This window comes from Epinephelus fuscoguttatus, linkage group LG2 (assembly GCF_011397635.1).
Source record: "Epinephelus fuscoguttatus linkage group LG2, E.fuscoguttatus.final_Chr_v1".
In the NCBI taxonomy this organism is placed as follows: domain Eukaryota; kingdom Metazoa; phylum Chordata; class Actinopteri; order Perciformes; family Serranidae; genus Epinephelus; species Epinephelus fuscoguttatus.
In genome coordinates, this window is record NC_064753.1 from 29,810,667 (window position 1) to 29,823,672 (window position 13,006).

Here is a 13,006-nt window from a genome sequence, read left to right on the forward strand (position 1 = left end):
AGCACCACATCTTTGCGGCACAACCCAATCTTAATCTCACAGAGCAGATTACAGACAGCGGATAAGAACAATGATCAAAGCCATCTTAAATTATCAGATCACAAAAATTAAGAATAGTAAAAAGCATAATCAATCACATCATGAATGGGGAATTAGCCCCGCATCTGTGCGCTAAAGCAAATCAAACTGGACTGCTTTGTGAGAACTCACACAGCTGTGCGGTCAATGTGTTCAATAAATGCCGCAGTGAGTGAAATTGCCCTAACCACCAGATCTGCTCTTGCTAGCATTGGCCAGACGGGCCTTTTCATTTATCCTTTTCACACTCAATATTCCATTAATGGGAACAGCAATATTCAATCAAGTAATCCACAATGAGAAACATTTTTCAGAGCTCATGCACACAATCTGCTGCCGAATATAAGCTTATTGAAGTGTTAAGTTATTCAGACTTCAGATAATATACCTTAAGGAATATGTATGGAGTGAAACAATGCAAAGCACCTTTATTGCTTCATATCCTATCGTCGCTCAATAAATGTCAGATTAAGCAGACAAATCAGTACAACTCTTCAAGATGCTGTGTTTAAAAAAAGGAAGTGAGAGAAGTAAAAAGTGAGAGAACTTGCACAGTGTCTTTTTGTTCCAAGAGATATGATTAACTTTCAATAAGGACATGGCACCACTTCCTGTTCTAATCAGACCAGATGGCACACAGGAGAATCAGTCAGGTTCAAGGTCATCTCGTCTTTGATTGGTCTCTGATTTCCTGGGTACTAGGTTGGACTTGGCCTTTCAGAACTGCCTTAATTCTTGGTGGCATAGATTCAACAAGGTGCTGGGAACATTCCTCAGAGATTCTGGTCCATATTGACATGATAGCATCACGCAGTTGCTGCAGATTTGATACAAGGCAGGATGGATCCATGCTTTCATGTTGTTTACGTCAAATTCTGACCCTGCCATCTGAATGTCGCAGCAGAAATTGAGACTCCTCAGATCAGGCAATGTTTTTCCAATCTTCTATTGTCCAGTGTTGGGGAGCCTGTGAGAACTGTAGCCTCAGTTTCCTGTTCTTGGCTGACAGGAGTGGGACCTAGTGTGGTCTTCTGCTGCTGTAGCCCATCTGCTTCAAGGTTCGACATGTTATTCATTCAGAGATGGTCTTCTGCAGACCTTGGTTGTAACCAGTGGTTATCTGAGTTACTGTTGCCTTTCTATCATACTGAACCAGTCTGGCCATTCTCCTCTCACCTCTGTTATCAACGAGGCATTTTAGCCGAGAGAACTGCCGCTCACTGGATATTTTTCAAACCATCCTCTGTAAACCCTAGAGATGGTTGTGAGTGAAAGTTTCTGAAATACTCAGACCAGCCCGTCTGTCACCAATAACCATGCCACATTACAGTCATTTAAATCACCTTTCTTTCTCATTCTGATGCCCAGTTTGAACTTCAGCAGGTCATCTTGACCATGTCTACATGCCTAAATGCATTAAGTTGCTGCCATGTGATGGCTGATTAGTTATTTGCATTAACAACCAGTTGAACAGGTGTACCTAATAAAGTGGCTGGTAGTGTATGTCGTAGTCTAATTGAGCATTTGCTTTAAGCCATATTAATAATATGCAGATCAGCGTAACAAGCTGAAAAATCAACATTCACGTAACATCACCTTCTAAAGTTGTTATGCTGAACTTGTCAGCGAAAACTTGCCAATCAAGAAATTCCAGCAGATACAGAAAAAACATTAGCAGTCCTTTAGAGTCAAATTTAAGTCCAATATTCACTCTCCCTTGTTGCCCTTTTTGGTCCTCACCAGGGAGATAATCTTCTCTTTAGTAGCTCCATGCACCACTATGTTTTCCACCTAGTCACTACTTTGTCTGTCTGCCTTTAGAGCTGAGAACATCATGGAGTTGATGATGACAACAAACATTAAGGACTCATCTCACCTTGCCCACCATTAGTTTGACCTTCTGCCCTCAGGCAGACGTTATCAGGCAGTTAAAACACGCACCAGCAGACTGTTGAACAGTTTTTACTTACACCTATTCATTTGATCCATTATTAATGTAAAAATATTGATTAGTGCAGCTGCAACACTGCTGTTTATACTATAAAACAGTTATTCATATGGAGGACGTTTTGTAGATTCTGCGCTACACGTAGCATGTACGTAATAGTTTTAACAAGCGCTCCTTAGTAGTTTCATTGTAGAGCTAAGTGAAATGCAGTATCTCAACTTTTGCCAGATGGATACTGTCACTGCATCTAAGCTCTTTTTATCTAAATGCAAATTTTCTATGCTTTCAGAAAATCAATGCCATTATTTTATGGCGTATTAGATTTTCTACTGGTGAAGTGAGCTTCTCACATTTAAATTACCTATTTTATTGTTCATCACTTTCACATCAAACACTGGAATCTTTTGGTAGAAATGAAAAAAGGAGTACTTCATGAAAAAAGGGTTAGCCCATATCTCAGATATGCTCTCTAGAAAGACTTTCTCTTTTTCCACGACATCCATCTTCCAGCTTTCTGGCTGCTAACTAATCACTTCTCTTCTAACCCGTCTGGTGAGATGAGAACAGTGTGGGACCGGTTTCTCTCTGCAGTGGCTCCAGTCACACTCAGGCTCTGACAGAATGCGGCAGAAAGAACTGTCATCTGAATTCAATCAGAGGGAGGGTATACAAACTCTTTCTTTCCTCCAGAGAGGCAGCTGAATTTACTCAGGTGCAGAGCTTCCTTCTTTGACAACATGAAAAGAGTGATACAAAAAAAGGGGGAAAAGTTCTGTTTTTCTACATTATTAGATTTCTGTTGCAAGCCAGGGACATTTACATGTGCTATACATTATCATAGCATCACAGATATCCATATGCATTAGCATTTATGTCTAAAATCATTTCTTTTACACAAAGTAAAAGACAAAATGTAACTGTAATAATATCATTAAACCAGTGTTACCTTGTCTTAATCGGCCTCTCCTCCTCCTCCAGCTCAGCAACCACCCCTGTTTCATGATCAGCTGAGTCAGTCCCCTGGCCGAGGGGAAGGCAACTGCAACAGCAGGTCCCCATCCCGTCTCGGGCATCTCCCCTGCCCTGTTTCTGCTCTGAGTCCTGCTCCAGCTCTGACTGGTCAAACTGCTCAAGCCGTCTGGACGGTGAATGACTCATTCTAGATAATGTATATCATCCCACAGAGCACACCTCAGGCCCACAGCTCTTAATGTATTCATTCATTGCAGACTCCTGGGTTAAATATTGCAAGTCCAAACAAGGCCTGATGGAAAGCTTCCTTTGTATTCTGCAGCACAAACGTCCACTGTACCAGACTCTCAATCTACACTTTGTTTTCATCGTCTTTATTCACTCCACTGCTTTAACCTCCGACTCTATTTGTAGGCCTTGACAGTACTGTACAGTATGTATTGTTTAGCTGTCACAAGCCCCTGTAATAAGTCACCAAATGACATGATATTGACCACACACACAGCTGTTTATAAAACGCTCTGGCCTCAAATGAAGGTTCAGACCACCTCACAAGCACAGAGAGAAGATAGATGCACACAATAGTTGGACACGACTCAAACATGATACGAGGATGTACTGATAATGACAAAATGGTCAAAATTAATCATCCCACAACAAGACTGAGAGGACTCAGCCCATTTGCAATTCCTTGGCCATGAATGCTAATTTCCAATTTCAGTATTCCTCTGTCTGCTGCTTAAGATGGGTTTCAAATGTGCTCTGTTGCCATCTTCGCAGGATTAATGATTCGTGCTTCAAGGCAGGGTTCACTGTATACTCCATGCACGTTTGTTATCAGGAAATTAAGTCTTTGTGATGTTCCATGTAGTTGGTGTGAGTGGGTGTGTGAAAGACAGAGAGAAAGATATCAAGTTCTCTCCCTGCTCCACTCTATCACTTTCCTCTGTAAAAGAAAAATATTTTGGGCACTATTTATATTACGGTGCAAAGACAAGCAAATGAGCACTACATCATGTTTTGCTATTCTCTTGACCTTGAAATAAATTTAGCCCGCTCATTCGGTATTTTCATTCCCTGCACAACACACATGGTGCAATGGTGGGTAGAGAAGCGCAACAAGCAGACAGTTAAATCAAAATGAGCCAGCACAAGCTAAGGTGCTGCTACTTTGTCATAACATAGGATACTGATGCTGCGATAAGAACGACCTACGACCCTATATGTTTCCAGCTGATCAATCATTTGATAATTTTCTAATTTCATCAGCAAGTACAACTAAAATTAATGATAAAGCCTCATTCATAGAATAATGAAAATAAGAATCAACCATTTGAATACATTCTCCAATCAGCAGGCATTTTCCGCACAAAGGGAGGAGTCCTGCAACATACAGTAGTGCAGTAATTTTCAGTCCCTGTCATAGCAATACTGTCCCCAAAAATCAAATTTCTTTATTTTGCCCAGATAAGGCAGGAGTAATCTGATCCGTCAGGATTTTGCCTGTCAAGAATGACACCACCATTTCGGAGTATCTATTTTCAGCTGAAGGTCACTGTCTCAACAAACAGCTTGAGGCAAGGAAAAGAAAGAGAGAGACTGAACTGTGTTTAAACGCAAGCTCACACCCAGGAGTCTGCAGAGGTGATGTATATCTGAGACGGTCTTTGCTATACAGTAACATATCTGCCTCATGACCTTGTGACTTCTTTGAGGGCAAAAATAAAAGATGTTTTACGTATCAAACGTGACCTTAAAGAATGCCTGGTCTCCTGACCAACTTAAAAATAACGTACTGGAATGTCTCCCAATTTGATCATGGTATACCTTTGTTACACAGCCCTAATCACAATGTAAAATAGTTAATGAAAACTTAATAGGGTACACACTGTTTAAAAAAATTATAATGAGAAAAGAAGGTCTTAAATCATGCTGTTGAACTGCTGTAAACCCACGATACTCTTTGTATCTGCAAGTATATATATACTGTATTTCCTTTTTTTGGGGGGTAATTGGTTGTCTGCTTGCAGTTAAGCCTTTGATAAAAAAAATCAAGCATGTACAAATAAATGTGTAAGATTCCTGATATGTAGTTAATTGGATTAAAGTGCATAAGTTGTCCTTTCAACTTAGGGCAGGGCAAGATATTGATATTATATCAATATTGTTGACAGCTCCTTAACGCAAATAGTTTATCACTCAATCATGTGGCAGCAACTCAGTGCATTTAGGCATGTAGATGTGGTCAAGACGACCTGCTGAAATTCAAACCAAGCATCAGAATGGAGAAAGAAAGGTGATTTAAGTGGTGTGAATGTGGCATGGTTGTCGGTGCCAGACAGGCTGGTCTGAGTATTTCAGAAACTGTGATCTACTTGGATTTTCATGAATAACCATCTCTAGGGTTTACAGAGGATGGTCCAAAAAGAGGAAACATCCAGAAGGTCAGTGAAGAATGGTATGGTTTAAGGTGACAGTAACTCAAATAACCACTCGTTACAACCAAGGTACGCAGAAGACCATTCTTGACAAACAACACGTTGCGCCATGTCTCAAAACTCAAATCATCTCAAACTGGTTTCTTGAACATGACAACGAGTTCACTGTACTCAAGTGGCCTCCACAGTCACCAGATCTCAATCCAATAGAGCACCTTTGGGATGTAGTTGAACAGGAGATTTGCATCATGGATGTACAGCCGACAAATCTGCAGCAACTGCATCATGCTATCATGTCAATATGGACCAAAATCTCTGAGAAAGGTCTCCAGCACCTTGTTAAATTAAGCCACGAAGAATTAAGGCAGTTCTGAAGGCAAAAGGGGTCCAACCTAGTACGAGCAAAGTGCACCTAAGAAAGTGGTCGGTGAATGTATATGACATATAGTGATATTTGATTTTCTCCATATCACCCAACCCTACTGTGCTCATATTAACAAATAAATGAAAAAAAAAAAAAATCATAATGCAGCTTGGTTGCTCATTTATACTTTAACTTGCTGATGCTGATCCTGTGCTCACCAGGAATCTCTGCTGTCATCAGAAACTGGTGAGACAAAAAAAGCTCCTCAGAGTCTACAAAGAGGCATAATGAAAATTACACAGCTAAACGACAGATTCAGTAAAGCCACGACAGAATGTATCAAGAAAGATAAATATTATAAATAGCTTTAGTTCCTTTGATGGCCCGGTTTCAATATCTTTGCTTTGTGGTGCTGAAAATGATTTCATACAAGTCTGAAGACACTGCTTCAAGAAATATGGTTCCTTCAGTACTCCATGGATCTCTACGGCGGCAGTTCAACAAGCACAGATGGTCTTGTTGGACATGAAATTGTAGGGCAAACACAACCCGGTGTGCAAGGTGTGCCAAAGCATGAGCAAGTAAGGGCAGACCTGCACACCTGCACTATATAAATATGTAATTAATATTTACTCGCTGGAGCGCATATACAGTAGGAAAGCTGTTGGTGTTACGGGATCTTATTATGTGAAACATCTGTGACAAACAGATCAAACTGAATGAACCCAATGACATATGCAGTTCCATCCATACCTTCTTGTCTGTAACATCCAAGCACAGTTTAAACATGGGCACTCTCAGATAGCACAATAGATTTATAGATATCAGTTTCTATGTTGGTAGAGGAGAGGACTGATCTCTTATTACAGCCAGACAGTGCACTAAAATATGGTTCTGAAAACATTTTAAGCAAGAAATAGGCAATACAGCCACACAATCATGCACTGGATCACGCAACAACACTGCATAGTAGGCAGGTGTCTCTCTCTATCTGCTTCTATACTGTTTGTGTCCGCAGTGGGGGGGCATACAAAAATAAGTAAGTACAATCTGTAGTTCGAGCAACAGCCCTAGAGCCATGGAGAATTACGTCATCCAAGCATTTTTGAGCTCAGAGATGAGCAAGGAGATCTCAGAGTTGGTAAGATGGTGGGAATTTTACCACAGTTCATTTATACATTCTCCCCACATTCTTATGGCACAAAGCTGGTTGAAAATCAGCAAAGTATTCCTGTAAGTGAACTATCTGTGAAGATGAACAGCCGCCTCACTGTTCCTGTCACCCTCACCTCAGCTTTGCTGAAACAAAAGCATTTGCACTGATCCCCCCCTCTGCTTGTTGCCTGGGGGTGGGAGTAGTCTATCTGATTGGTATTCAGTGATGTGTTTTCAATCTTTCTTCATTACTTCCCAAGGCACCCGACAAAGATTTCCAAACAGCATCCCTTTACATGCGCAGTCCTTTGTGCAAACACGAGGTTACTTAGCAAATCTCAACAGTAGTTGGTCTCATCTGTCATACTTAATAAAATCTTAGACTAATGTCAGTGAAATATGTTGTTAAGCTTCAAAACATTACCTAAGGATGGAATTTGAGGTCCCATTCTGAGTTTTAATCTGAGTATTGACCATTTCTGAGGGGATTACTGGAGAGTTACTGCTGCTTCTTTGAAAGAAAAAAAAAAGGAGCCTAACTGGATTGTCTTCCTGCCTGAGCCCAGCAGAGGACCAATTGGGAAAACTCTTTAAAACTCATATCCTAAATCCACTGTAGTAAAGCTGTCTCACACAGTATGCTCCTGCACAATGGAAAATACCATAAGTTTTCCTCACTGTAAAAGTTTAAAAGTCATGTACAGTCTTAAAGATACAATTTGATGGTTGCTAGCGAAAATTTTAGTCGTATTCATGGGCATCTATTGGCAGAAATGGTATATAATATCCTTAACTATGTTAAGGATATTATATACCTCTCTATCTATCTCGGAGTCCACATTGCTGTTCTACAGTAGCCCAGAACAAACAAACCAAACATGGGCTCTAGAGAAGGCCATTCGAGTTTTCGTGTCAGCCACTGCAGTTCTCCTACACGCTTGGCACACAGGAGAAGTTTCAGTTCTGCAACTTTACTGCTAGATGCCACCAAATCATACACATTAGACCTTTGAAAGAATCTGAAATCTGCAAGGGCAAAGGTTACTTCAAGGACCTTGAGGCTGTTTCTGCTTCTATCTTTTTTGGCAATGATGTTTTGAACCCAGCAGTGAGGTATGGATCTGCTGTGTTCGCAGAAAAAGAAAGCTTCATTAAACAGCCTTGAGATAAGGCCCAGTAGGGATATGAAACTTCTTTTTTATCCCCTATTAAAAAGCCCTGCTTCAAAACTTCCAAAACATCCCACGGCTAATTAACTCATACTGTCCTGATCAAAAAATAGTCAGCTAGTTACAAAATGCAAGCACAACCTAAAAAAACATAACAAGCAGCAGGAGAATGGGAAGATAAACACTATAAAATATTAATGGGGTTATCATACCTGACGGGCAAATGAAGCTGAGACAGAAGAAGCCCTTTTTTCGTGTGAAATCTATGTTAGTTTTGCATCAACCGCTTCTTCCTGGACTTCCCTTCCACAGCATTGTAAGCAACAATGTGAACTGTGTCCTCAACAGGACACCATTGTACCTCAGTGGGGTCATTTTTTTCCTCAGGGAGCTATAGAATTGCACATTTCCTATGCTCAGTGAGTGCCAGTGATGTGGTGGAGCACAGATCTAACTGAACTCAGTTTCCCCGGCTTCAACCACGTCAGAGATGCATTACAGTTCATAACAGTTGAGGCCTTCTATTATGACTTGAACAGGAAGCTTCACAAAGTTGCACTGTACCTATTATACAGTATATTATACACATCTCATTGCCTCATGATGTATTCCAGCCTTCTTTTGCGCTCCAATTTCTTGCCTAATATGCATCCATTATACATGTTTACCTCAACACAGAGACCTGTTTCATCTGTGGCGTATTATCTTCAGAGATTGAAACAGGATGATTTTGGAAGATGATTTTCAAAATGGGTCACTCCCTTGGAGAGTTGCCAGAAGTGTGACAGCCTCTCTATTTCAATCTGTTTCAGACGGTGACAGACCTCCGCCATTAGTTTTGATAATCTTCCGCTCCAATTTCAATCTATTTATTTGTCAATGTTGGTGTTTAAAAAGCTCTGTAAACTACATAATCTAAACTATATTTTGTCACAAATGAATCCTTCTTAGTTTGGGTCGAGACACTGAAAATATGTTGGACCCTTTGGAACATCACAACAAGCAGAACATCAGCCACCATTAATCAGATAGCTCAGGTCTGCAGGCTGGCCTACAGTGAGGTGTAAACAAGTGTGAGTTTTGTCACGGTGATAGTGTCTGAACAATCCCTCCTTTGTACTCCACCTCAGCTAAATTCCACCAAAGACACACAACCAAATCTACCGACCGTTGTCACGGCAGCACCATGTGGACTTCAGTCCTGTTTGAGTTTGTTGTGGTATGCCTCCTGGACAGCTAAGAGACGAGAAGAGGAAGCAGTGAATTATACCAAAGAGCTTGCTGGCTAAAAATCTTATTCCACGTCAAGAAAGCTTACAAAATCTGATGTTTAACTTAAAATTAATGATGAAATTTAATCGGACACAAAGAACCACAGCATGCAGCCTGGAGCAGAAAATTAAACTCACCTAAACTCAGTGCTAATGGGGGATGTCTCCATAGTATTAATGGGTATTTTAAAGTGCTGAGTTGTAGCCAGTTAAAAACACTTGTGATGATTTTAATGGTCTGAAAGAGGGCCACAGTCCAAGTTGTCCGGTCCCTTTCCAATTTTTAATGTGATGTAAGGAATAATCCCATTGAGCTAGGGAGCCATCTTCACTGTCTTCAGTGTTCCAGCTTTGCCAACTTACATCAATATTCAAAGCATATCTTACACCAAAGCTGTTAACATGTTCCTGGAGGAGGGTAGGCTGTTTTTAACTTTTAATCTGCCAAACCGGCTCATGTTTTAAGAACAAAGTAGCAACAAATTAACCAGGCCTGTGTATCCACTCTTATAGTCTAATTAGCTGAGAGCCGGAATTACAGGCCAGGTGAGCTTAACACAAGCGACTCTTCCTATAATTACCCTGTAGACACATGGGACAAATACAGAAACCTGGCGTCACCCAGGTCTGCAATAAATCAAATAAACCACCTGAGATAAACTTCTCCACAATGAGGAAATGACAGTACTCCATCACCTGAGAATAGTAAATGCTCACAACAACAGAAAGTGCCCCCACTGAGGCGTAATGAAAAGGTTGCACTTATCACCAGCTCAGCTGTTAGTCAAAGTAATTATCCATATGAACGCTAAGCAGCGATATGGGACTTCATAGTCCCACTGTTTCAAGAACAAAGACCAATCAATTTGTCATATAGCTGTTAAGAAAACAGCATCATCTCAATATCATTATGTCCTAATTTACTGTCAAATATTTACATAGTCAAAGTCACCTGACACTAGTGCTGTCAAAAATATCCATAAATCAATACATATCAATTCCGAATATCTGAAAGGGTTTCCATACCCATTTTATGCAGTGGTAATACACCTGACCAGCTGTGCTTTCTTGTTCTCTTTTATTGTTGATGTTTACTACAGTCATTGCGCTGTTCTTTGCTACTAACCAAGAAAATTAAAGTCGTCGTTGTCATGTTAATTCAGCATAATTTGGCTCCCAGTAAAAACCTCCTGAACAATCAACACTGACAGAATTCAAACCCGGAGAAGTTTCAGGTGGTTGCAATCAGCAATCCTCACCACTAGATGTCACTTAATCCCCCTAAATCGTACACACTGGACCTTTAAAGCAAATATTGCGATATTTTACTGAACTTATCTATTAATTCAGATACCTTGCCTTTGCAATAGCCCCTCAAAAATCCCTCTAAGCATGTTATGTACTCTGTATTATTTGTGTTATGTACATGGTTACTGTAGTGCTGCATGAATGAAAAAAATGCACAACCACAGTTCAGACCCAGAGTACGAAAACAGGCTTGGCAAACATTTTTCAATTATGTGTATTACCTTGAGAGAAAGAAATAAAAGCATTGTAAAGCTACAAGGTTATAAGCTTTGTTATAAATTTCAAATATTATGCCATAAATGTTTTTGGTATTGAAAACGGTAAATAAACTTGCACTTGGATAGCACCTTTTTAGTCTTCCGACGACTCAAAGCGCTTTAATACTATACATCACATTTACACACCCTTTCATACACTACAAGGTGCCAGCTGCTACTTAGTTACAGTAAACATCCATACGATCCATACTAACTGACGGCACAGCCATCTGGAGCAGTTTGGGGTTCAGTATTTTGTCTTAGGATACTTCAACATGCGGACTGGAGGAGTCGGGATCGAATCGCCAATCTTCCAATTAGTGGACAACCCACTCTACCTCCTGAGCCAAAGGCCTGGTATTGAATATTGATATCTGTTAAGGTATTGTTTCAAAGCTAGAAATTCTAGTATCAAGACAACACTACTTGATACAAACTCGCTTTTGGAAAGATTTCTCTTGTCATTATTCAGAACTGGTAACTGTGCATTGTTGCAAGACTGACCTGGCCAAGGTAGCAGCCAATCAAAACGCATTTAAAATGCAACAAATACAACATCCACAGTAAAACAACAACTATACAAACATAGTGAGAAGAAAAACATACATGTGTTTCTATCACCTTGATGTCCTTAAATCCATCAATGGATATAAGTGTTTCTAATTTTAGATCTTTTTGAAGATTGTTCCATGTCCAAGGTGCACAGTAGGAGAATGCAGCTTTCCCCAGACCTGTTAAAACCCAGGGTACATTAAAAAGCACTTAAAGGAGCGTAGCTGATAACTAATAGAGTTGACACACAGGAGGGTGCAGAGGTAGGCCCGAAGTTTGCCCAATATTGCTTTATAGAAAAAATAAACCAGTGCCCTTGTCTGTGAGTGGTCAAGGATGTCCAACCCACCAAACCAGAAAGAATACAGTGATGAGTAAGTGACTTTGCATTTGATGTAGAAATGCATGGATTTTGGCAAACGAACAATAATTTGACTTTCTTTCACACACCAAAAGAACGTAGAAAGACAAGACGTTTCTGTCCAACGTTCAGCTCCACAAAATCAGCCCTCATAAACACGGAAACAAGCAGCGAACAGGAGCAAAACAGGATCCTTCCACCGAGCCAACTCGGCAACAAGTAGTCGACTGATTTAACAACCTTCAGCGTCTAGGCCACCATATATCACACAACTTCACTGCTGCATTGTTCTCGCGTCTTACAGAGGAAAAGCGAGTGAACGAGGGAAACACAAAGACCACCTTTCTTCTACACACAATGTAAGTGTCAGCAACAACAAATTTGTGAGTTGAAACCATTTTATGAGTTTTCTCAAAGCTGACCTCGTTGGATGCCAGAATGTTTTGTGAAGTGTCTACTGAATGCATGGACATCCATTTGTTTGGCTCAACTATGACAGAAGGTATTGCTAACATAAAAAAAAGTGTTTGTATCGTTAATTCACTGCTGCAAACTGTTGTCTGCAGAGCCAGAGCAAAACCCTCTTTTTAGTAACTATCAGCCTCGGAAAGACTGCAGCTATGGGGATATAAACCTCTCCATACAGCTCCTCTGTCTGGAACAAATGGGGCAAACTAAAAGGGCCATGACAGGACGGCTAGTGGAACTACAAAACCTTAAACAAGCAACAATGGGAGGAGTCGTCGTAATTCACAATGATCCTGATCCAATGACGAATTTATGTCTCCACTTTGTTTTAAGTACGCTTTATGTTTGTCATTTGTCAGCCTGACTTATCTGATTGGGTTCAGCATGATTTGCTGGTTACACTCCTGGTTTCTGTGACCGCCACAGACCAGAATCCAAACAAATATCCACGGTGTAGATAGACGTGCAAATGTAATGCAAATAATCCTTTAGTTATCTAGTTAAACATGACAGATGTCTCGGCGTGGTGCTGATAGCGCGGTGCCTTTTGCTGATTTCCAACCTGAATCATTTTAAATGTGTGAAGGACGTCTGACAAAAAAACTTCACGCTGCGGTCTGTGACTTTGTAAATCCTGTCCTCTCTGCTTCAATAATGAAATCATG

General features: G+C 40.4%; 1 protein-coding gene across 10 annotated transcripts in view; it reads right to left on the minus strand.

Annotated features, from left to right (window-relative positions):
- The window catches only part of plekha7b (pleckstrin homology domain containing, family A member 7b), a 98,166-nt gene that overhangs the window by 84,137 nt on the left and 1,023 nt on the right, over nucleotides 1–13,006 (minus strand). The window lies entirely within an intron of this gene.